The 25,623-nt window shown below is 39.0% G+C and overlaps 1 long non-coding RNA gene across 1 annotated transcript in view; it reads right to left on the reverse strand.

The window, feature by feature from the left end:
• Positions 1-23,053, reverse strand: part of LOC127377757 (uncharacterized) — a 73,552-nt gene extending 50,499 nt beyond the window's left edge. The window contains exon 1 of the long non-coding RNA XR_007887745.1: positions 22,917-23,053. This is a non-coding gene — a long non-coding RNA (uncharacterized LOC127377757). The remainder of the gene's footprint in view (positions 1-22,916) is intronic.
• Between the last annotated feature and the right edge of the window lie 2,570 nt (positions 23,054-25,623).

A 25,623-nucleotide genomic window follows, 5' to 3' on the forward strand; every position in this document is an offset into this window, starting at 1 on the left:
ATGTGTTTCTTGCATTTTTCATTTGTTTATGTGTGTGTATCTGTCTGTAAGTCTGAATTTCTTTGTATACGGTGTCTAGTCTTGTGGGGAATAAGGATGATCAGTCTCTAGAGAATCTTCACATCTTCACACGTTCACATGCAGCTCCCTGTGGGCTCTGCAGCCATCTCAGCATATCATCTGTGGACAGTTACGACATCTCATAAAGTAAAAAACGCTGAGTTTCCTTATTGAGTTTTGACATTGTTCCCTTGCTGATTTTAGTGTTATCCCTACTGATTTTCTTTATTCCCCCATGAATTGTTCTGAGCAAACCCTGCATTTCATTGTACATATATTAGTGTGTCAATACATAATATTTGGATGAAATGGCAGCTGACATTTTTAGGTGGAATGAGGTAGTAATAATAATAATAATAAGTTAGTGGGGGGAAAAAAGAAAAGTCTCCAGAGGAGTTTATATGCCTGACAAAGACAGGTTATTTGCCACAGCAAAGCAGTTACTTAAAAAAAAAAAGCATAGCGGCTTCGGAAACGTGCACCGCATCTTCAAGTCAGTTCAGTGTTCGAAAGAGTCAACAAATGAATCTCAGGTAGAGTTCAGAATTCAGCCGCAACCTCTTTAGCTTGCATTAGCAGTCGACACACAAGGCCACACAGAGCTCTAGAGAGTCCAGATTATCATGCAGAAACACCCAGGAGTCTGCCTCCCACACTCTATTAAAACATCAACTCTAAGGATGCAGCGGGAAACACAGAAAACAAGAAGTGCTCTCCCCAATGGCTATGGCTCACCACATGGGTTCAAACATGTATCCATTAAGATCACTGAACAGTGAGGCAGGGGTCTTTGTACCTGGTTTCCCTGGAAACAATTTTGTCGTAAATACAAATGGGATTGTAAAGATATTCTTTTTTGTAGGCACTATCAAATAATCTTAAATCCTCTGAGCACGCTTCTGATGACTCGTTATTTTATGTACTTTTTTATTTTATGTCAGTCTTTTCTTGTCCTGCTGGAAACATAAATAGTTTCTTTGAACTCCCAATTAATGTTTTCTAAAATTGTTGTTGTACAGGTTCTATCTGGTTGCAAAGAACATGATGCCAAACCAGCAGACACAAAAAATTGGATATTAAAGCACACAGGCACACACACGACCATGCTGGTGCACACAACTGTGTTTTCCAGTGCGTATAAATAATGTGACAAGTACATGACAGCACTCTGATGTCCTGAGGTGGAAACTAGTGTGATTTAATTTCAAACAGCATTAAAATATATTACAAAAATGATTATTTCATCCAGAGTTTTTCCTGGCAGCACTTCAGAATGACTAAATGAGAACATTTGGTCTTTTTTCAGTCTTTTGACAAACAACTTTTTGTCAGTACACCTTTGTTTATTTCTTTTTCTTTTTAGAAACGGATGAAAAGGACTTTGCAAATCTGCGTTAAGCTAACATGACATAAACCTCATTATTAGATCGTTTATTTCCGGTAAAAATGATGATGAAATTATTTTTGGAGGTGACCTCGCAGTAACAAATCTACGCGTGGGTTAGGAATGTAATGCATTTTCCGGTAGTTATTTGTGTGGCTGGTTGGGGGTATCACCATGCACTTCCTCCTCCTGTCTGTTGGTCACATTGGGAGAATGTGGGTGCATAATACAAGTAAAATGTCACCATGATAAATCTAACCTTTCCGGGGAGCCCTTAGTGGCTGCATACCTGTGTACTTGCATTAATAACCAGATCTATCAAAGGGGAGTTTTCGGTTGCATTAGTGTTTGGGGAGTAATTGCTGTCAGCCAGTCTGGTCATAAATCCTGACACCTCAATCATAGCAGCTCCATAAATCACACTTAAAAAGTTCATATCTGATGTACACTTTCCTGCCCTGGCTGCTAACTGAAAACTGCTGGAGGAGAGAACTTAGTGAACACGGTGTCTCTCATTTTTCATACTCCTGTAGGCTTACTTCCAGGTACCACCTCTCTTGTGGGTGAGAACATTTAATGACATTAAAGAAAGCGGGCTGTTCTTTTTTCAAGATTCCTCCTAATGGGCTCAGCCAGATAATCAAGTTATACCTTGGATGTCAACCTTTTTACCTGCAAGCAACTCCTCCCCCTATCAATTTTCATTGCTCTGTCTATTAATGACTGTAACGATGAACAGTTTGTGCCATTTACCTCGAGCGTGGTCTCATTATTTGGATAATTTGATGATGAAGACCAGGAAATGTATGAATGAAGCACAAATATTTCCAATATGGAGGGTCCTCTCCCCTCTGCTGAGGGACAATCCTTTGAAAGACAAAGTATGATGAAATTAACCTTGTCCAGTCAAAACTTATTGAGGAAAGTAGTTGTCTCATGCAGCCAGACAGACATCTAGGGACTATTTGATATTGTGGTTGTGGGTGGAGACAATATCTACTATGCCCATTGACCTTCAATCAATCAATCAAATCAAAAGTATTTTGAAACATCGTCTTTGAATCAATGTCCTTACTGATGGTGCTGCCAGTGGAAAGGCCACGTTGTTGCACAAATAAAGAGCAAATTGCAGAGTCATTTGTAGGACATCTCAGACACAGTTTGTAAGGCTCTGGTTGGTGAACTTTGTCAGCCACAGCTGGCTCAGCAGTGAGACAAACAATAATGTTACACTAGTTAGCATGTAAAGGTACAAGTCAGTACAGTAACATTGGCATAGAGCATATATAGCTGGGGCAATTTGGTCATTCGTTTACCCCTTGGTGGCATTAGATGAAAAACTTTGCAGATCACCAAATCCTTAGAATGTATCTCCTGGAGAGCATGACTGTCCAAACTCAATAACAGTCCATTCCAAAGTGTTGGATAGATGGACTGACTGCTGTCCTCGCAGCCAAGCCATTACTGTAGGTAATAATATCAGCTCATTTTGTCCGTCAAAAGCAAAGCCTCAGGCAGGGTTTCTGGTTTAGGTCTTTATCATTCAGTAACAACACCATTCCTGCTCGTGATTATTATAAAACATGCATTACCTGCTTGTCTCTTACATCCAGTATACTGTAAGTACAAGTGTAGCTCCTGTAGCTGATTAACGTTAAACGTGGACCAGACAAGTGTCTCTCTTCCTCCAAATGTGTTATTCTTCCTTCATTGTTAGACCTCCGAGGAGAAAGATGGATGGAGCCTGTCCGCCTGCAGGTAATCTGATTATGGGACCATTAATAAAACATCATTCATTAAGAGCCTGTATCAATCCGCTGTCAACATCAAGTGGTTCACTCATCAAAGTATGACAGAGAGAGGTGGGCAGAGAGAGAGAGAGAGAGAGAGAGAGAGAGAGAGAGAGAGAGAGAGAGAGAGAGAAAGACAGCAGTGTTATTATAGCACAGTGTTGCTTTCTCCTTATAATGTATTTTCCCAAAAATCACATTTTCTATTGATCATGTTTGTCTTGTTGTGCCTGTGCACCCCAGGGAGACCGTTAAACATGTAAATCATTGATTTTGGCTCCTTTCATTGACTTGGTAATGGAACTGTATGTTAATTAAGTCAACTCCATTTCACTATTTTATTTTTGTTTTGTAACTATAGCTTTTTTATGCATTATTACTTTCCACCTCTCCATTTCCCCTTATCCTTCCATCTTTTTCTACACACTTCTTATGAATGCTGCTCCTGCGGCAGAGTGACAATAGCCGCCCAGCCTCTGGATCCCACAGGGCCTTCATTATGACTGACTGTATTATGTAAAGCACTTAAAATGCCTAATTATGCTCTCTGCCTGGGTCTATTTTAGTTCCTAAGTGTTGCAGTCGTCTGACTGATGGTCCTCAGGGACTTTTCACGCTGTTTGAAATATTTTTCTCATATCCTCTCTTCCCATAACAGTGTATCTTCAGAAACAAACACCTTCTATCAGAATTGGCGACAGTATGGTGTCACTGAAAGCACAGGGCTTGGACTCTTGAGGTGGAATAATGTGCCTTCGGAAATAAAGTTGATGATAATTTTATTGGGAATTTTCATATGTAAATTAAAATAAGGAAACTTTCAAGTCATGAACTACATGATTGCAAAACTCATTTGAAATGGCTGAAAATGTAAAACTTATTGGAAAATGTATTTCAATTCCTTCATCCTAAAATAAAACGATTCCTTAGTGGGCAGATGATTCAAAGCAAGTGCTTACATAATTAAAACATAGCCAGGGGTTAGAAAAATAATTTATACTCAACATTTCAGGAAAATCGAAGCTGTTGTGAAGCTGTTTTCATTGTGATTCATGGTTGGTGACAACATAATGGAATCTGAACAGAGACGGTTATATTGTGTGTATGGCATTTCCTCTGTAGAGAGAAACTTAATTGAATCTCCCCCTGCGTTTCCACTGATTGCACCGTAGCCCATTTTCAACCTGAACTATTTCTATTCTACTCAACTTGCACACTGCACTGGGCTTTGAGTATTTATGTGTGTGTGTGTGTGTGTGTGTGTGTGTGTGTGTGTGTGTGTGTGTGCATGCTCTTCTGCATGTTTCTGTGGGTGGATCAATGTGGGTGTGTACAAATGATAGAGAAAAAGTAGTAAAGAGTGAGTGTGGTTTTGTGTGTTGGCATTGTAGGTGGAATTTGAGGCGTGTGTGATGGATTTGTGTCTGATTGTCTCAGAAAATTACCATAAACAGAACAGAACAAATCCATAATTGTTTTGGCTCTATATTTACAGGAGAAATGCCTGCAGCATATTGCAGTCTCTCCTAAAAATCCACAGATTGCTTATGATGCCTCCCTCTCCAGAGAGCTAGGTCATATCCAGGTCAAACCCAGGTCAGGGCTGAAAAGACAGCAATACATCACTTTCTATATAAAGTTGAAGGATTGTCTCACAGGGGACTGGGCGCAACGATGATTTGACCATCGCTGAGCTTCTGACCATCTTGTCTGTACTGCGTTCATCCAAATAAGGCCTCCTATGGGTGAAATTCTCTGCTGGGCCCTTGTCCGCTACAGCAGCCTGAGCAGATGGCTGACTATTGACATGCAAGGAAGCCTGTCTAATGCAGGCGCTGTACTGCAGTGTTACTGGCGACAGGGGAAAGGTTTGATGGAGTTTAAAGTGAATTAGCTTTATGTTTCGTTAACGTTTATTGCAGCCTCGCAAGTCAACCCTGTGGGTGTTCTGGTGAAAGTAGGTGACAGCGGGAAATGCATATTTTACAACTTTTTGTGACTCACTGTTATCTTTCTACCAAACCTCATTTTATACAATTTATGGTCACCCTTTTTTCTGCAATAGCCAATCAAAATTCATTATTTCTCTCATCACTGGCATAAAGGACACCTGTCGTACGTGGGGTTTAACTAGGGATTCACAGGTACTTCATTGTCCCTTTTTAAAAGTTTATCTGCAGGTGAAACAAAGATTTATATAATTATATCACCAGCTAACTACGGTCCAATACAAGTACTGTGTTAGTGCATTACAATCAATTGATTTGCATGAATCAATTATTGCACATTTTTCCAGTTAAAAAAAGATAAAATGGAAATAATTGTTTAAGGAGCTAAAGAAAACGATTTAAATCTCTAACATTTAAAAGCAAGAAATCTTGGTGTAGTCTCTTCCTCGCCTAACCTTTAATGGCCACAATAAGACAAATACAAAATCACATTACTATCACCTTAAGAATCTGTCAGTAATTAAAGAACTTGTGGAACACAGGACTTAGAAATACTTGTCCATACATTTATCTTTCGTAAGCTTGACATCTGTAACAGGGGCTTTACGGGTCTCTCTAAAAAGTCAGTCAGACAGCTGTAGCTGATTCAAAACGCTGCTGCCAGAGTCCGGGAAAGTGGATTACATCACTCCAATTCTCAGATCTGTGCACTGGCTTCAGAGAGAAAGAATTGATTTTAAAATACTACTGTTAGTGTATAAAGCACTGAATGGTTTAGGGCTAGTTATGAACCATCCAGACCTCTCAAATCATCTGAGACAGGCCCGCTTATTATCCCCAGAATCATAACTAAACATGGAGAAGGAGCATCAGTTTTACGCACCTCATAGGGAATAAACATTTCCCTATGTCACTGCCTTTTATTAAATCCAATACTATTTTCTAATATCTTGTGTCATTGTTATTTTCTATTATTTCCCCCTTTTTAATCCTATTCATGATTTTTTTATATTGCTGTCTTTTTCTTGTATATCTTGTCTTAATGCTTTTTATGCCATACGTAAAGCATTTTGTATTACCTTGTTGTTGAAAGGTGTTATGAGCCTGACTCATGTCATTGATAAAAGCTTCCCTGTTCACTGCTAGCTCTCTACAGTCCCATCTAAACAGTATTAACTTTAGAGCTGGAACAATCAATCAATCAATTTTGACAATGGATCAATTGTTTCCATCTAGTAATTCAAGCAAAAATGTTCTGGTTACAGCTCTTCAAATGTGAAGATTTTCTGTTCTTTTACATATAACTGAGTATATACTGTAATATCTTTGTATCATAATTATTTGTGTATTTTCTCACTAATTTTGTTTTGTTTTTTACATCTTAAAGAGTAAACAATTCATTTATTAGCCTTCTTGAGAAAACAATCGTTAGTTACAGCCATACTGCTAATAATAGTTTCTTAACCAATTATCATGTTTCTATGCTCATTTTCAAATTACAGGCATATCCTTATTTCCGTGTAATCACTGTGAAACTCCTTCAATGTTCTTGACTTGTTTTAAACATTAATAAACACATGAGTGAACCCTCTGAATTCCTGTGCTTCTAATAAATTAATGATACTTTACATCACTCTCACCTAATTGCAGGAGTCATGAGGATTTTAGGACCTATAAATAACGTCGCAGCCAAGAAAAGGTTAAAAGTGCTCTATGTAAACATGAACTGTCTACCCAAATTTAATTTATGGCTCCTGCTCCGGAGACTCAAACTAAATGGACCACTCTTGGTATTTTTCAGATATGGGATGATGGTACATTGGATTAGACTGGAGAATAATGCACACAGCTGCTCACTCTTGGAGAAAATCAGCTGGTTTGTTCATTCTTTCTCTGTTGAAAGCCTTTCTGTCCATCTTACCTCGGCAAGCCTTATCAGGTAATTAACGTCATGAATGGAGGTTTAATGACCTGCACATCAACCTTGTTTAAAGGAAGTAGAATTAAAGATGCTATCTGGACATGTAATAATGCAGGAGGAGCCGGGGTAGCAGGGATGGCAAGCCTGAGCATCAATGTCATCGTTCTGCTGATCAGGCGCTGAGAGTCCTGCTCATGCATTATGAGAGCCCCTTAAGGCAAGAAAAGCTTCCTGACTCCTACTGACTTGTCTATCTGGTCCCTACAGCAGACGAAGAAGAGTTCGACCTCAGTAATTGGGCTGTGACCCGGCATGAACATACTTGAGTTACAATTTGTGTGGAGGCAGGAGAGGTGCAGAGCAAAATCACATATTAGGAAACCAAAACTAAATGAAAACAATATTTCAATAAATAAAATCACATGTCACTGATGCTGCTCTCGGCCTTCCACTTGCACGATGCAGTGTGTGTAAAATTCATACAAATCTCATCTAAGTACAAACAGGCATAAAATGGTGTTGATTTTTTGAATCAAACTGGATCACAGAACAGTGAATATCAGCTATTTTTTGTTTTTTTATTTGGCTGGTTCCGTTTTAGTGGCTATTGTCACATACCTGTATTATGGTCGGAGACAGGGTTATTTTAAACAAGTAGCCATACTGGCCAATCAAATCACTTGGTTTCCTTTTCTTTATAAGCTGCACTGTACACTCGTGCGGAAGCAATTTCATGATAGAAAGAACAGTCTGGAGTGCATCCACTACAAAAGCTTCACTCCAGAGGAAGCTAATGCTCTTGTTCTGAAGAGGTGCGGATGAATATACAGCTTCTTACTCTACACTTAAGGTAGGGAGGAGATTACACGTCAAGCTGTGGCCCTTAGAGGACAGAGATATTGTGGGATGACCAATCACAGAGCTTGCTGACAATACCTAATAACTAGCCAAAGTAAGATCCTGATAGGCTGCGACACAGAGATATTTGTTTTCTTTTTTGTGCTTTTTAATACAGACAATTTGCAGCTGGGTTAGGAAGGTAACTTTCTATTTAGAAACATCTGATTTTATGGTAAATAATTGTGAGAATATGAATTAATATAAAAGTTGGACTAACCTTTTGAAATTATATTTAGATTTATCTAAGGCCCTTAGAGTTTCCCATATAGAGATAACCACTTTATTTGCACACTGTGTGTCATGGTGTTTAATGATATTTATTCACATCATAGTGAGTGATGTTGAACTGTTATGTTGCAGCTTTTGAAAAGGATCAGTGTGTGAATATGGAGCCTTGGACATGATAATTATGCTGTGATGGCATAAAACAAAAGTATTAAGGCTTGAATGAGTGAATAAGTTGACTTAAAAGTAACATAACATAATATAAACATTATCTGCAGAACCTCCAGAGGACCCAAGGACATTAAAATCTGCCATTGGTACATGCTATATGAGGTCAAGACCCTCTTAGATACAGATTTAAAGAAATATGGTGCAGTGTAAAGACCACCATTAACACCCTTCCTACTGAGTTTAGATCTGTATGCCTTAATTATATGTCACAACTGTATGAATTGCAGTGCAGTGATAAAATCAGGCTATGGCTCTCATCTGTACACAGAAAATAACATTTGTTCTAATGGCACCATTATGTGTGATGCAGAATGTGTGTGTGTTTTTTTTTAAATTGAAGTGGATATTATAGTAAAAGCAACAGGGAGTTAAAGATCAGGATAAGTGAACATAAAATTGCAATTAGAAATAATGATGTTAAATCTTCAGTAGCCAGACACAAACATGACGTTAGCTTTTTCAGATTTATGGGTGGAGTAGTAATGGAAATGCCACCTAGGGAAGCAGATAAGATATGATTCCCAAAAGGGAGAGAAGCATAGATGGGATTTTATGTTGAAGACTTAATACTCAAATCGAGTCAATAAAAAAATGTGTTTGTCTTGTTGCCTTTTTAAACTTTTGATGCAGAGTGAATGTCCTCTCCATTTGCCACATGTGCATTGCTAAAGGAGAAGCAGTTAATAGAGTTACTCAGTGGTGACTGTTGTTGATTTAAAACACCTGTCAGATTGTGTTTGTGAAACCTTTATATATTCTGCCATGTGGTTGCTTCCATTTACCAAAGAGCAACTGCAGAGCTGAAGGCATTTTTAAACATCTTGACATCAAAAATAAAAAATGTAGCTTACTGTATGAATTACATTTGACTACAGTGCATTGGTCTTAAGAAATATACAAAAATAGCATATATCATGGCTGCGCCTGGCAGGGGACAGTGCTAGAAATTTTGAGCTCCCCTGACAACAAAACATCAACAGCTCTGACAGTATAACTATCTATAATCCCAGGCATGTTACTCTGTCAAGCTCTGGGCCCCCTGAATCATTGGGGGGGTTTCCACCCCAAACTGTGCCCCTGGCAGCCTGCCAGCCTGCCAGCGGCAAATGCATTAGTGCAGATTCTTGACACCAAAATGGTACTATACTGGCTACTGAATTGTTATTGTTACTGAAACATCCCCTACAGTGCCTGTCCACCTAGTTCGTAATAGGTCACCCAAATTCCAAGTTTGCACACCTGTGTGCTGCTAACAACAATGCCAGTTGGATGGTTCACAGGCTCACTGTTCACCCCTTAGAAAGAAAATAGAGCTCTCACTGTCACATTTATTGTCAGTGGATCAGCTCCCGGCATTTCAACTTGATGCTGTTATTGTTTTGAGCTGTGGTTGTCTAGCTTTTTGCAGTTGGAGATGTTTTCTCTAATAGAAAATGTCTGTCAAATAATCACAATCTCTTAACATTTACACTTTTAAATTCTCAAATTGGAATCTGAACAGCTACCATAGCGCTCCTGTCACTGGCCTTGACCTGAACATTAATTAACAATTGTGAACACAATAGCATTAAAGCAGTAGGTACACTGCCATAGCAATGGACTGTGTACAGTATAGTTTTATTAATGCACATATTTTCACTCTGATTCTGACTCTGTACTTGCTCTAAATAGGGCCATTCACGTTTTTGCGCATTTTGTGGCCACCATAGTTTCCCTTTCACACTTGGAATTAGAGGGTAAAGCAAGGGAGATGCAATTTGCACTACCTCGCTCCCCTAAAAAATGACTCTAAGGGAACAAAAACATACAATAATTCTTATTTTCAGAAAACATACCTATGTATGTTATATTCAGTTTCTGCCAATAGATCCTCCTATATGTTACACACTGGACGTTTAATTCATATGTGATACCAACAACATGCACTGTACAAAAAACTACTCCAACTTGATCAACAAACAGTTTAGCCTCTTCCTCGCTGATTCATCACAATTAGCTGTGATTGACAAATCAGGGTTGCACTGGGCCTACTGTGGACAGTACATATGTTTCACAGTTTGATATCACAGCTGCCCACTTACCCAGAATTAAAGCTGATTTTATGAGCTGCTGTTTTGCTCATAGGTCCCAATGGGAATTTAGTGGGATGTTGACTTTCTGAAAATAAACCTCCTGACATTTGCAGTAATGCCTTACACCTTCAATTTTTTATCACCAACCTGTTCATCAGCTTGTCTGTATGCTCGTCAGCCGTGTAGGCACACACACACACTTACATCCAAATACAAATACAGACACATGCACCCATGTTGCAGCTGTGTTAGACTTGAGGTTGGGTCATATGAAAGCTTGTGATATTGACCGTGTCTTGTTTTATTTGACAGCTATTGCTTCCCTCTGCAATTTTTCCGCACTGACCACAAAGTGAACGTTTGATGCCCACCCCCTTCCCCCTCCTGCTGTCTGCTTTCTCCTTTGCATTACTCATAGGTAATTTACAATGCCTGTGGCGTGATGGTTCCTTGGTATCCGCGTCCCCACTGATCATCAAACAAGCCTCCAGCCATGGCCTCTGACCACTGCCTATACTTCCTCCCTATCATCCTCCTCGCACCAAGCACAAAACAGAGAGTAAGGGAGATTGTATATATAGAAAGGGAGAGAGGGAGTGATCAAAAAGAACAGAGTGAGAGAGTTATCGTTCGATTGAACAGCGTTTCTTTTCTCCAGTAGCACAGGGGAGATTTCATTGAAAGGCTGTTGCAGTCTATCGATCGGCCCTCGGGGATGGATACTGTGAAGCCAAGGATGGAGAGAGAGAGGGAGCGAGAAAAAGGTGGAGGGATTCATGCAGCGAGAGAAACACAGAGGCAGAGTAGCATTCAGTTGCATTACAGGAGAATATGAGTGAGAGAACAGTGAGGAACAAAGAGAGAAAGAGACCTAGCACCCACAAAATGTAGAGCCTGTTGATGTTCTTTATGGAGTTTTTTTCTCTACTGGTCAACCATTTCAATAGCCATGAGCTGTGCTTGCAGAACCTCAGTATGTAAGGTAAGAAAGAAGCACAGAGGACACAGAAGCAGAGTGGTCAGCTAATGTTGTTTACAACCTGAAGAATGTTTCTCAAGAAAAAAGCTCACAGAAGAAAGCTATTGTGATTTAATACACGACACAAGAATCAGTTTCAGGTGTTTTGTGTTCTTGCTCATGCAAAAGGCTGGGTATAATAATTACAACAGCATGTAATATCATTCATAGGTCTGCTTTAGAACAGCTTTTAAAATATAGTGTAAAACAAAAATGATTATTTAACATTCCACCCATTAAGACACTAAAGGCCTAGCATTCAAAATGGCAAATTTGAATGGCTGCAAAATGGCCCTATAGAGCCAGTGTTTGGTTGTCTGTTTGGATGCTACTCTAGAATTGTGGCTACAATTATACACTAATGAAAATATACCTATGAATATTATATTTAATGTCTGCCAATAAAGCTTCCTAAATGTTTGGACCTTAACCTCCTCTGTCAGACTATGACAGTTTTAATACAGGAGTCAATGGTACAAATAATTTATTTGAAAAACTGTATTAACTTATTGCCCATTAAAGTTGTCATTCTAACTATCAGCATGTCATGTAGATGACTTCCCAGGATACAAAGCTCAGAGAGCTTCTTTTAATCCACCTTTAGTAACTCTTGATTGAATGAAAATGTGTAAATTCCTGTGAACAAAATGCCAGAGGGGAGTAAATGGCCCACTACAGAGAAAACAGAAAGAAGCTCGCAGAGCTATTGTGACTGACTAGCACTAGCCTGGCTGGTTAGTGCTTTGCTCACCAGCAACAGTAGTTTGCCCTACACGCAGTCCCTACGTCACCAAGCTTCTAGAGACACACGCAAAGATGAGCTGATGAATTTAGCTGTGCCCCTTTCCGGTGTGACCAGATCCTTATTCTCCTCTACACATCACCTTATTGGTTATGTTGGTACCATATTACTCTATGAACCAGTTCTGGTTATACTAATAAGAGGCTCATTGACTTCAACCACTTTCCAGGACAGAGTTCAGATACTTACTCAGTGATGTCATTATTAGATTTTTTTGTTTATTTTAATAAAACATTTCAATCGTCTTTTGAATCATCTTTTCTTGAAGTTATGCTGTAGGCCCTATCACTATCAGGGAAAGTGCATGAATGGTTTATATTTTACCAGGCATACAGAGTGGCCAGGTAGTTTGCTCCCAATTATTCTTATGTCAACTCTACTAAATCAATTAATTTGTGATAACTTCTGTAATCAATATTGAATTACCTCAAATGGAGTTAAAAATGGGGTCACATTGTTTTCTCTCTGTTGGCAAGCTGCAGACACAACCTGCATTTTTCTTTCTTATCTTGCCTTCATAGGTCCTTGAACATGCAACTCCTACGCTACTTGAATTACATCTTGACATGTATCTTGGCAAGCTAAAAATGGTGAGAAATGGGGAAAAAAGTCTTGACATATAAGTTAATAAGTTTGCTGCCCTTGCCTTGAACTTGAATTATCTTACCACACTTGAAAGGTAGGCTTATGTGAGATTATGTATGAGACACTTCTCTACAGTGCCTTGCCATATGGGTTTGTGCATATGCATGCATACTTTAGTGTGTGTCAAGAAGAGGTTTCCAGGATCCAGACTATTCCTTGGAAAATCAATCTGCACACCCTTTGTGATGTTTAGATAGCATCAGACATTGTCATGTGTTACAGTAGTTCTCTTATTGTCTTAAATCTATTGACCCACTGAACAAATCGTCTTTCAAAAGCATCAGTAGAGTTACACAGAGGGGCCACAAGACACAAAGGCGGTCACAAAGACTGATGCCTGTTAAAGACTAAAGGACAGAACTACAGGGTCCCCACACCTGTCAGCCTTACAGTATGTCTAATGAGTCCAACCACTCCTCTAGCTCCCTGAAAACAGCAGTAGAGCCTTGTATCCATCCAGGGTGAGTGCATGCACCGCAGGACCACATCCGTCCTCCAGGGTCAGATCCAGTTCTGATGGATGACTCCTCAGGGACGAGAGATGGCTGAGCTGCTCCTCGTCTCCCTTTGTCTTTGTGGTGTATACTGTATCTGCTGGTGAAAACACACACTTACACAGAAAAAGAGTACGTAAGTACGTACAGTTGGGCTGTGACCTTGTCCATGGCCACACACTTAAATGGCCATGTTTCTGATGAGCGGTTTCCCATGGGGGAGGGAAGAAGGAAAAAGGAGGTAGATGTGATGATGAAATACACCGATTGTCCCCTGATAGATTGGGGACAAGGACCCTAATCGCTCTTGATGTCATGTGGATGACCTCCCAGGATACAGAGCACAGATTCATCACCTGCAGCTCTCCTATCGTTCAGCACCAAGTGAATCACTGGTCGTGATATACTGAACAGGTGTGCCATAAATAGCACCTTTCACCTGATGAAATTCTCCATCAACCACTATTCTTAGTCCTCTGTAACCTGAAGCTCTGCTGATGCGGTGACCCCATTATTATGAATATAGAATTGCTTCCGCTTACTTTGCTACATGTGATTTATCACGACAATAGCTTGCTAACAATGCCCAGCATTTTTGAAGAGCATGGATGGAGTACTCTGGTTTTGTAAGGGATAAAGAAGTAAACAAAACGATTAGATTAGATTAGGTGTGTGTTTGTACAAAGAAAAGGGAAGCAAGGAGTCATTCAGTGCTATCTCATCCCTGTGGAGTTATTTATCAGAGCTGAATCTGCCCCTGGAGGATGGATGTGGTCCCATGGTGCAACCACGAACACAGAATGGATCCAACGTTGTAACCAGACATATTTTTTATTCTTAAAATTACCTGCCCAGGCTGCACTCTTTCATTCAGAAACCCATCTACCACAATACAATACAATTTTTGTAATGATTGTACAGTTCCAGTTTCACATTAGAAACTTTGCAAAGTATTTTAGTATGATTTTTGCATGGCTTTGTATCCTGGTGCTGTTCGATCTTTTAAAAAGGGATGTTCTTTCACTTTTATTTTGAAGGAAAAATCATTTCAACTTCCATTTCCAGCTCTCAGCCATGGTGCAATCCTACTTTGCTAAATGGCAGCCTGGGTCACACTGCCCTTTTCATTTTGTGCGTTTTATAGTGAGACCAAGATGTCCTCTAAAAAGTAAACTGAGACACTCACTTACAAATGTGAGATACTACATACAGACTGATGTAGTATATTGATGTATCTGTATTTCATGTGTGTGAACGGTAAAGTTTGGCCTTTAACTAAACCCAGAGCTTCCAATATTATGTTTTCAGGACTATATTAATTCACACTTTTCATCACCTACCACCAGCCAGATTCTATAATGCATGAAAAATATATTAACATTTCTGGCCCTTTGAAAATGTTGGGAAACTTATATTCCACAGATAACAAAGTGGATTAACAGAGTTCGGGTGGCAAACCCTCCATTACATCCTTTGTTGTTGTGTTTATGCCCCAGTGATCCCATTCCTTCAGACCTCATCTGTATGCAACCCGCTGGTGTTGTGCATGGCCAGCTCTGTACTCAGTGTATCTATTGCGATGCTCTGTGTAGCGTGACTGTTGCCTGTGTATCATCTATCAGGGGATAGCATAACCTCACTTTAAAATCATATTCCGCTGAATCAGAATTCAATTCCAGATTCCTCCAAGAAAATATCATAATAATACATCTCCCCTGGATTCCACTTGGGCCACTGTCATAGTGCTTCCTGACTCATTGCCTGCACTGTAATTTTTCAATAACATCTTTGGCAGAGACATGATGAAACATTCAGTGGATGAATTTCATTGGCTGTGGGGGAGAAAAAACCTTGGGAAGGTGTAATTTTAGATGCATGAAATCCAAAGGTGCTTACATATATTGTTCAAGTTGTTATGAATATGAAACGCCTTGACTATGTCTCTTATTACTGTATTATTCATACATCAGAGAGATGCCACTGCGTGATGGAAGAAGCAAGCTTAAAAATAAAAGCTATGCAGTGTTACTCCCCCCCCCACCCCAATGTGTTGTATGTTTGAAATGCTTTTCGATTGTACAGCAGTGCCAGTCTTCATCTCCGACGTACTTAAATGTTGAATAGAGGTAATGAGATTGGAGCTGAATAACAATGATGGAATTCTGTAATGGATTACTGCACCGTACACAATGCCATGGTTTCACAGTTTGCCCGATTAGTGGTACAAATTTAACACTTGTTAGGCGTTCTGTAAACAGCACTGAGGGAGATTATTTGTCAGGCGTGTAGGATTCTATCAAGAGAGTCAGCCTGTGTGATGCATACTACTTTCACAATTCTCTCCACAGTTACAGCTGCTGTTTATCCGTTGATCAAAGTCTTTGTTCTACAATGACAATGAGAATTTGTATTACACGGCATTGAAGTTCTGATAACATGACAAATACATACTATAAAATGTGTGTCGAGACAAAAAAAGGACATATTTACTGTAAGTTTCAAACAGAAATTGAGTTTTATTTGATGATTTTGTGTGGCAAACATTCTAAAATAATTAGGATATTATAACATGATTTATTGCAACTTGAACTACGAATTACTGTAGCATATTATTAAATTGTTCTGCCGAATAAATGATGCCTGGAATATGTTCACTACCAATGTTTTTCCCAGTCGAAGAAGTGCTGTCTTTGTACCGTACCGCACAGAAGTTGAAGGGAAGTTCAAAGCAGGACTGTGACACTGGAGACCAGGGCTCAGGACCTGGGTCCTTTGTGGGGTTAGTTTTAGGCTACTGAAGCACTTAGAGAAAGATGGTTTTGGTTAAATATTGAAAAAGTTGACACGTCCCATCTCCTGTCATTGTTTAATGTTTTATTTTTTGAGAATTTTAGAGAAATATTTTGGATTGGAAATATATGAGGCATACAGCCAGCAGTCAGTTAGCTTAGCTTAGCATAAAGAGTCTCCTGAAGTCTCTGTTGGTCGCCTGGCAACCTCACAGTAAATCTCTGCTCCCGGCCAAAACATAGTCTGGTACATTACACCCACATAAAACCACAACTTGTCATTTTTACACTTTTTTTTTGTATTGACAAACATACAACATATGACATATGAATAAATATAGTTAAAGAGATACAAATAGGTGTTTTTTGTTACCTTTGGACAGAGCCAGGCTTGTTGTTTCACCACTTTTCCAGTTCATAAAAATGCTAAGGTAACCAGCTGCTGGCTCTTATAAGAGTATGTAGTATATGAGAGTGGTATTGACTTCTCATCTAACTCACAGCAAGACTGCAAAAAACTCTCAAACTAACCCTTTAACCAAGTAACCTTAAAAACATAAATTATGTTTGCATACTGTCAGTAAACATTTTGCAAATACATTCTGTATGAACATTTTGTGACTTTGCACATGGGTTCATTAAAAATATGTCCTCCTGGAGGCAGTCTATCGATTTGTCATACAGTGATGCACTTGGTCACTTTAAAAGACACTGGTTTGATTAGCTCCTTGACTGATTTAACAACAATATCTGAATCCCTTCAGTTCACTGAGCCCATTTGAAGTGTAACTAGCTTGTGGATTAGCCAGAGCTAAGGCCACGAAAAGTTATACGAGTGCTGCACAAAATCAATCAAAACTGCATTCTGTTGCTTATGCTGCCCTAACCTCTGTACAGCACCAGAGCCGATGTCATTACACTGACTTATTCATGTGCGATCTGAAGCATGGTGCCTCATCCCCAAGATCCATGTCCCATTGACCACTGAGACTTAAAGTCAGCGGTGCAAGTGTCTGGAGGTCTGTTTGTCTTCATCAACAGTAACACGTGTCTTTCTGCTTATTGGCAAACTGTGTGCTTTGTCCGCGCTTCCTCAGTTCAATCAATATGGTCAAATGCATTGACTTGTAAAGAACTGTTGCATGTTGCAGATTCAAAGAGGTCTTCTGCCCTGTGTATTGATCCAGTGGGTGATCTACTGCTCTACAGTGCTACAATATGCTGCTTTCATTTAGATAAAAACATTTCCATCACATGGCAGTGGATTTGTCTTGAAAATGGTGAACCACACCTAGTCCTTTAAAAACTGAACACATAGTTGTAACCTAGACTAACTGGATGTTTTATTCATTTCAGAATCAAACACTCCATCTCAGGTTGATAATTATAAGTAATGTAACACCTTACATTTTCTTCATTGTGTTTACACCTGGATGTGATGTAGCCTGAGTTTATTGAACTAAGCATTCTAGGATAAGACTCATGATAGTCTATATTTTTTTTAATGCCAACAAATCAAAGACCAAAAGCGACAGTGTATTGATCTGTCTCTCAATACTTACGCTCTCAACCCCAACCCCATTTGTTCCTATTGATGTAAATCTTGAAAAATGGGTCATGAATATATACTTTTATTTTCAACCACGGCTAAATAGTTTACCGAAACCGTTGTGTAGAGTAGTTTAGAGCAAATGTTTCTCAAATGTATTTTTGGGGACTATTTTCAGCTTCAGATTTGACGTGCTGGTGAGCATTTACGGCAGCAGGATGGTGTATGTGGGTTAGACTCAAAATAAACTACAGTGCCCAGGTTCATCATAATGAAGGGACATGTCAGCAAGTGCGACGGTGTGGCATATTGATGTGTTTTTAATAGTCTTTGGACAACAATGGAGCTCTATGGCACAAAGGATTATTAGGCTTTGGCTACACAGACTTGTCAGTAGGATCAATTCATTGTTTGTTTTAGTCTTTGGAAGATTGTCATGCATGTTAGTTCTCATGTTTTTTTTTTTTTCTTGTAATATTTATGTCCTTAATAAACAATAAGTGACTTGTTTTCTTTGTTCTCCATCCACAAGCATAATGAATATTTGTCACAAGTTAGTATCCAAGTTATTACCTGCTGCTTTGGTTGTTTTGTTGGAAATGTAGCCATGTGGCCAAATCTGCGGTGGGTCTCAGATGATGTTACACCTACATTTGTGTTTTCTCACTGTCCAATCGTGACCCTACCAATTAAGTTTAAAAGAGATCCAAGTGATCCCAAGCCAACGTAATCTTCAATCTTTGTAGTGGTTGTAAAAGCTCTTGTCTTACAGTGTTGTGGTATTCCAAGTGCATATTTTGACCTTTCGCATTTTGGCTTCTACTATGTATTTTTCCCAATGAACAGTCGGTCTACCTACCTCGATATTTTACACAACACAGCACTGCAGTGCCATTTTCTAGCCGATTCCCCTCAGATGTTGTCACGGCAGAGGTAAATCAAGGTCTGGCCTTGCGAGACTAATTGTGAGGTGTAACTTGCCTGGTCCCAGTTTCCTTGCAAGGCAGATAAGAGTTGTGGCTTAATGTTTGGAAAGGAATGTATGTTACTACTCAACTTTGATTTTTGATGGTAATGTTGTTTTTTCTAGCGTTTTGACACGTCTTTGTTTTTAATCTGCCTTCATTTATGTGAGATGATATTTTTAGAGCACAGCCATACGTACAACGAATGATGAGAAACATTTACAGAAAAGTCTTGAAAGGTAACAGACTTCATATTTACATGGAACACCTGGGGAACATGGGGTGCCCTCCAGATTTTGACCTTAACATCCAGAAGCCTTTATAACTTCTCTCAATGAAAGAATTTTGTCTTAGTTGTGGTTGTTACTTGCTGAAGTACTAAGCCACAAAGAAAAAAAATACAATTTAAGAGGATATAAAGACAAAAAGCCTTAAAAAGTCTTAAAACTGTACAAAACAGTTTAGTGTTACTTAAAACTTGAAAGGAAGTAAGATAAAAATAGCATCTGGACACAAAGATACAGTGTCTGGGACATTTGTGGGACAGCAGAGAAACGTATCATTACAAATAAAATTAAATAATAAATTTTAAAAAAAAGGCGAGAAATATATTCAGATATATTATATTGTAATTTATTGCCATGCATGCTGCATGGCTCTCCTTCCAAAAGCTCTGGGGCCTCTCCCTCTCCTCTTGTGCTGTGTGCAGGCAGTCAGTAGTTGAGGCATGTCTAAGCTTCTCTCTCTTTCTCTGGGTGTCCGAATTATGGTGTTCCTATAGCTTACACAATATGTAAATACTTTGTTTTAACTTGTACATATTAATTTGATTATGATCTTCTCACTCCCTTTGTAGATTTTTTCAAAAAAAATTTTGCTTCAAATATATAATGTCCCCTTTTTGTGATTATTTGGCTAAATAATAATAATGTTCAAAGTGTGTGTACATAAATTGCCTTTGCAGTCAGAAACAAGTTTGCAATTTACAGTGATGCATTTATTGATCAGGCAGTTAGAAGCAACAAAAAACAGTAACCGAACAAATTAATTAATAAAAGACTCATGAAAACTTACTGTGGACAAACACCAAGTGTGATTCCAATTTTGTTATTCATTTGTAAGTGCAGAAATCAACCAGCAGAACTTCCATGGCAGACCATAGTGAGTCTATGAAGAGATGCAAGTTACTGAAACAAAGTTACTAAACTGTATTCATTATGTAGAACAAAAAAAAGAACTTCAATTTGTGAGAATGGTTGTGAAGTCTGAGACAGTTGAAAGTAGAATCCAGGACAGTTTTGGGACTCTGAGAAAAAAAGTTAATTTAGAGCCTTGCCTTCATAATTTGCCTTTTTAAAGTATTTTGTCCCAAGAAAGTAACCTTCTCCAACGTGCCCTTGCTCTGATGCAAAGATGTATTCTGGAGGGACTCTCTGGTTTCCTGCCCAGAGGTGGTGTCACATGACATGGCCAACAGTAGACTTTGAGGATCCCTGACAGAAACCGAGGAATACAAACTGACCTTGGTGCCCACAAAGTATGACCTCATCTAATGAATCTAACAACATTTGCTGTTGGTGGCTCTATGGGCAAATAAAAGTGATGTTTCAAAAAGATAAACAGTGAGGACTGGCTTGATCCGTTGTTGCTATACAGCCAAAGACAAGAGCAAGAATGTCTATTGACTGTGTTAATTTAATTTGGTATGTACAACATCAATACCAGCACGAACGAATACGCTGTCATTTGGTTCCTCTAATTGGCCTCCCATTAGTGTGATTATTTTTTATAAATGAGCTGTCTGTTTTTAGTTTAGGAGACATGTCAAGATAAAATCAATCAAACCAACTCTAGACATTACTTTTAATGAAGCTTCTCCATCCTTTTTTTAAAATGTCAAATGGAAAGAGGCACATGTCAGAGTTAAACTCAAAGCTAACTTGGTTTTCATGTGAAACACAAATAGAGTGGAAAAGTTCCTCCGCTGAGGTACTTTTGCAGGAGCCCTGCTTAAATGCTCAAAGGATGTGCTCCCTGGGGAATATGTATGTACAAAGTGGAGGTAAATAAATAATAAAGAGATGAATGGAGGGCTAAGCAGACAGCTGATGAGGCTGATCATAGGAAGGGGGTGAGACTGGTCTTCTCTGACGCTGTCAGCAGGGTGTGAGGGTTAGTGGTGATTAAAACTGCTTTCCTCTTACCCGTCAGCAAACAGGAACACGTACACACACACACTGCTATCTCTGCAAACTGACTTACAAATAAACAGCTTAAGCCCCTGTGATGTGCAAAACAGATGATTTTTTTCCCCACTCAACTCAGATGGACCCATTTGACTAGCTCTGCATTTCTCACTGTGTTTCTATGCTAAAGTTGATGGCTTCTGCAAAGGGTGTAATACTGTAATAGAAAATATATTCCATGGATTTTCACATAAAAGCCTGTATTTAAAAGGAACTTTCATTTTGTTTTTATTCTGACCACCCCTGTGGACTAAAGCAGTAGTGTTTCTACTGCCTCATTTCATTGATTTCAAGGGAAAATCCGACCGAATCTGACCCGCTGGCAGGCATTAAGAATAACTATATATAGCCAATCTTCTCACTGATGGTCTTGTTTGTTTATATGTGTCATATACAGGCATCAGTATTAAATTCAGACTGTTCCATAACCAGTTAAAACTCCTTGTAGTGTGTTTAAATAATGGCAGTCTAAAATAAAATCAGGAGGCGTGGCAAGAGCAAATAAAGGCTGGTGGCTAATATGAACCAGGTCAAAAAAAAGATGAATGGGGTGAGATTAGCTGTGGCCAACATCATCAGCTTGAGCAGTAAATTCAGCATAATGTCATTTCCACAGCACTAATTGCATCAGTACAACATCACAATAAGGCCATACTCACCACTGTGCTGCTCTAAGTGTCTATTTTGAAACCTATTAATTCCAGTTGCATTCAAGATAGCTTAACATTGATCAGGAAAAACAGAAATGTGAAGGGAGTGGAATTAATTAGTGAATGAAAATAGCATTCTCAGACACTGAGAGCAGCAAAGTGGTGAGTAAGATATAACTCTGTTTTTGTGCTGATGGAATTAGTGCTATGGAAGTCTGAATTTAAGATGACAAAGAAACAAGGAGTAAGTTTTGAGTTTGCACTATCGGGGAAGCAAAATTAAAAACTGAAGCATGGGTCTATAAGCCCAATAAAAGTCTGGTTCTTTCTGTCACTGTTGTAAACAAAGGGTCACTTGTTACGTAGTGATTCAGATGTTCGAGAGGACAAGGCCCTGAATTTACTCTGCCGCTGAAAACTTGGTGCAAAACTGTCTGTGCAACCTTGTTGTCCCTCAATATGATTCAAGCATTGTCACACAATGCATGAAAGGTATATGATTCAGATGCCTCACATTCTTTATCTTGTAGTTCTTTCCTATTTTGACGTATTGGCATGACTATTGTAAATACTGTAAACATAAACATTCATTTAATAAATTGTTAATAATTAGCAGTATGTGCCTAACATCCAAGCTTTGAAGGCATCATATCCAGCCCATAATAAGGGGATGTGCCAGAATCAAGGTGTAATTCAATTCAATGCAATTTTATTTGTATAGCGTTAATTCATAACAGAAGTTATCTCAGGACACTTTTCAAATAAAGCAGGTCTAGACCGAACTCTTTAAAACATTAATTACAGAGACCCAACAGTACCACCATGAGCAAGCACTTGGAGACAAGGGCAAGGAAAAACTGCCTGTTAAAAGGCAGAAACCTAGGACAGATCCTTCGGCTCTAGGTGGGTGGTCGTCTGTCTCGACCAGTTGGGGTGAGAGAGAGAGAGAGAGCGAGAGACAGACAGACAGACAGGTGCACAGCAACAACAGTATTGGCAATGGCAATCTAGCAGGACCATGGCAGGAGGCTCCACCAGGATCGACAAGAACCTGCGAGACGAGAAAGCACAAGAACTCCGGGGAAGAAGTGAAGTTAGTAACATGCATTAATGGAACATGAATGAGTGCAGAAAGAGAGAGGAAGGGAGGAGCTCAGTGCACCATGGGAAATACCCCGATAGTCTAGGCCTATAGCAGCATAACTAAGGGAGGGTTCAGGACTCACCTGATCCAGCCCTAACTATAAGCTTTATCAAAGAGGAATGTCTTAAGCCTACTCTTGAATGTGGTGAGGGTGTCTGCCTCCCAAACCACAACTGGAAGCTGGTTCCACAGGAGAGGAGCTTGGTAACTGAAGGCTCTAGCTCCTGTTCTACTTTTAGAGACTATAGGAACCACAAGTAGCCCAGCATTCAGAGAACATAGTGTTCTAGTGGGGTAACAGGGTACTATGAGCTCTTTAAGATATGAAGGGGCCTGACCACGAAGAGCTTTATAGGTGAGGAGGAGGATTTTAAATTCTATTCTACATTTTACAAGGAGCCAGTGCAGAGAAGCTGGTACAGGAGAGATGTGATCTCTTTTTCTAGTTCCTGTCAGTACTTGTGCTGCAGCGTTCTGAATTAATTGGAGCGTTTTAATGGACTTATTGGGGCAACCTGATAATAAAGAGTTGCAGTAATCCAGCCTTGAAGTAACAAATGCATGGATTAGTTTTTCTGCATCTGTCTGTGATAGTATGTGTCTAATTTTTGTAATATTACGTAAATGAAAGAAGGCAGTCCTAGAGGTAAGGGGAAGGATAGAATATAAGTAAATAAGGACAGAATATAAGTAAATAAAAGATTACAATAATAATAATAATAGTAGGTTACAATAGAGGGTCTATAATTTTAAATAAGAAAACTAACAGAGAGTGAGATACTGGGAAGATGTTCCACAGTAGAAGGAGAATATGTTTAAAGACTTGTTCCCCCCCGAAATTAACCAGCTAAGGAAAAAACATTGTTTGAATGAAAAAATGCCACATTACTATTCAGTTTCTTTATGGCCATGGTGCATGTATCCTATGTATAATGTATAATTCATCTTAAGTGGGCATGAATGTCAAATTGATGTCAGAGGAGGGTCATTATACTGTACGTGCTTAAATATATTTACAGACTTAACTGGCTTAATGTACATTCTCTACTTAACTTCTGATAACTGCAATACCTTTAAATATGCCATGATATACTGACAGGAACGGTTAAAGCTATATATAGAGAATCTTTAGTCAAATCGGATAGCTGGAGGCATCTTTAAATTGACCCTTCAGAATAATGAGAAGACAATGAGATGCTTGAATGTGTTTGAATGATACTGGAGAGCTCTATATGGAAGAAGGCAGCAACAAAGCATGTAATATTCTATTCAGTGTGAGCAATTTCTGAAGAAATGTAATGAAACTGTATTGCCTGTGCTATATTAAAATGCAAATATGAATTATCACCACCGAAATAGAAAAAAAAACTAGCATACTTTATTAAAGATGAAAGTAATAATATGCTTCCGGATCACATGTGTTACAAGTGAGAACTGCAAAGTAATTTGTATACGGTATTACTGGTTATTATTACAGGCAATGCGCAGCTGAAATAGCAGAAATTATTTATTATTTAAAGTTCATCCTTTTTCTATTTTTTTTTTTTTACAATTACACAACCCCTAATGTGAATGGATGAGGTAGGAGGACAAATACTTAGAGGGAGGACAGCAGGGAGTGGAAGGTGGAAACAAGGTGGAAACAAAGCAAAGACAGGCAGATAATGACAGAAGAAGAAGACGAAAGATATTTCAGAGCTGAGAGACAGATGTGTAGATAAAGGTTCAGAAAGAGATACAACAGAGGACAGATAGGAGAGACAGGCAGAGAGAAGAGAAGGGAAAAACAAAGATAAAGAGCTTTGATTAGGGTTTATTGCCCTCTTGTCCCTCTTCTTCCTTCTCCTCTTATTCCACTTCTTTGAGTTGTTGCAGGAGATGAGGACTGGAAAGTATTAATTCTCTCTTGTCACATGAGAGAAACGTGCCTTGACACATCTGCAATAAACCCCTCTGACATCAGTGTCATCAACACCTCAGTACCTGCCACTTCATCAACACATTTAATATGCATACTTTAGCAGTTAGTGACTCTGATTTATTTTTCTTTAACCAGGTTGAACCTTGACATACACATTTGCACCATTGACCAACAGTAAACAAACCTACCATTGTAGCTTAGTACAACTAGCTGTGTTTCACTATCCACGTTTATTTATTCTCCTCTCCTCTTCTATGTTTGAATATAAACTGCTCCACAAAAGGCTTTGCAAACAGTTATGAAACTGGACTTGATGGTACAAATATATCTTTTGAATTAATTGTGTTAAGTGTGCTATTTTACAGTTAGCTTCTCTCCCACTTCAATACATCTTAATTGAAAGAAATTATGTACAATTCTGAGTTATCATCGTCTCATTGTACAGAGAAAGTAGAGAGAAGCTTGAAGAGCTATCGTGACTGACTTGCAGGTGGTTCACACATTGCCCGCGTGAGACTCTGTGAGCTGTGGCTGCAGCAATATTTCACTAGAGAGTCGAGGTCTCGCCTATTTTTACCGCGAGCCACACTTGTCACCCAGAAAGAGAGGACTGCTCAGGCGGCCTATGTGAACGAGCCATCGGACTAGCATGTACCCAGCAGACTAACAGTGTTAGCAAGTTAGTTTGCAAGATAAAATCCTTCTAAAAAAATCTAAGGTGGAAAACGTGGATTGTTTTTGCTGTGCCACTTTCTGGTTCTATAACAAAATGGCAGCAGTACTTACGTTATGGGTATTACTAAAGACCTTACAGTAGTGTAAAACTCATCACTTTACCTTGTGATTGCCACAATTATTCTGCTGTAGT

The sequence above is a fragment of the Dicentrarchus labrax genome, unplaced genomic scaffold, assembly GCF_905237075.1.
Source record: "Dicentrarchus labrax unplaced genomic scaffold, dlabrax2021, whole genome shotgun sequence".
Classification (NCBI taxonomy): Eukaryota; Metazoa; Chordata; class Actinopteri; family Moronidae; genus Dicentrarchus; species Dicentrarchus labrax.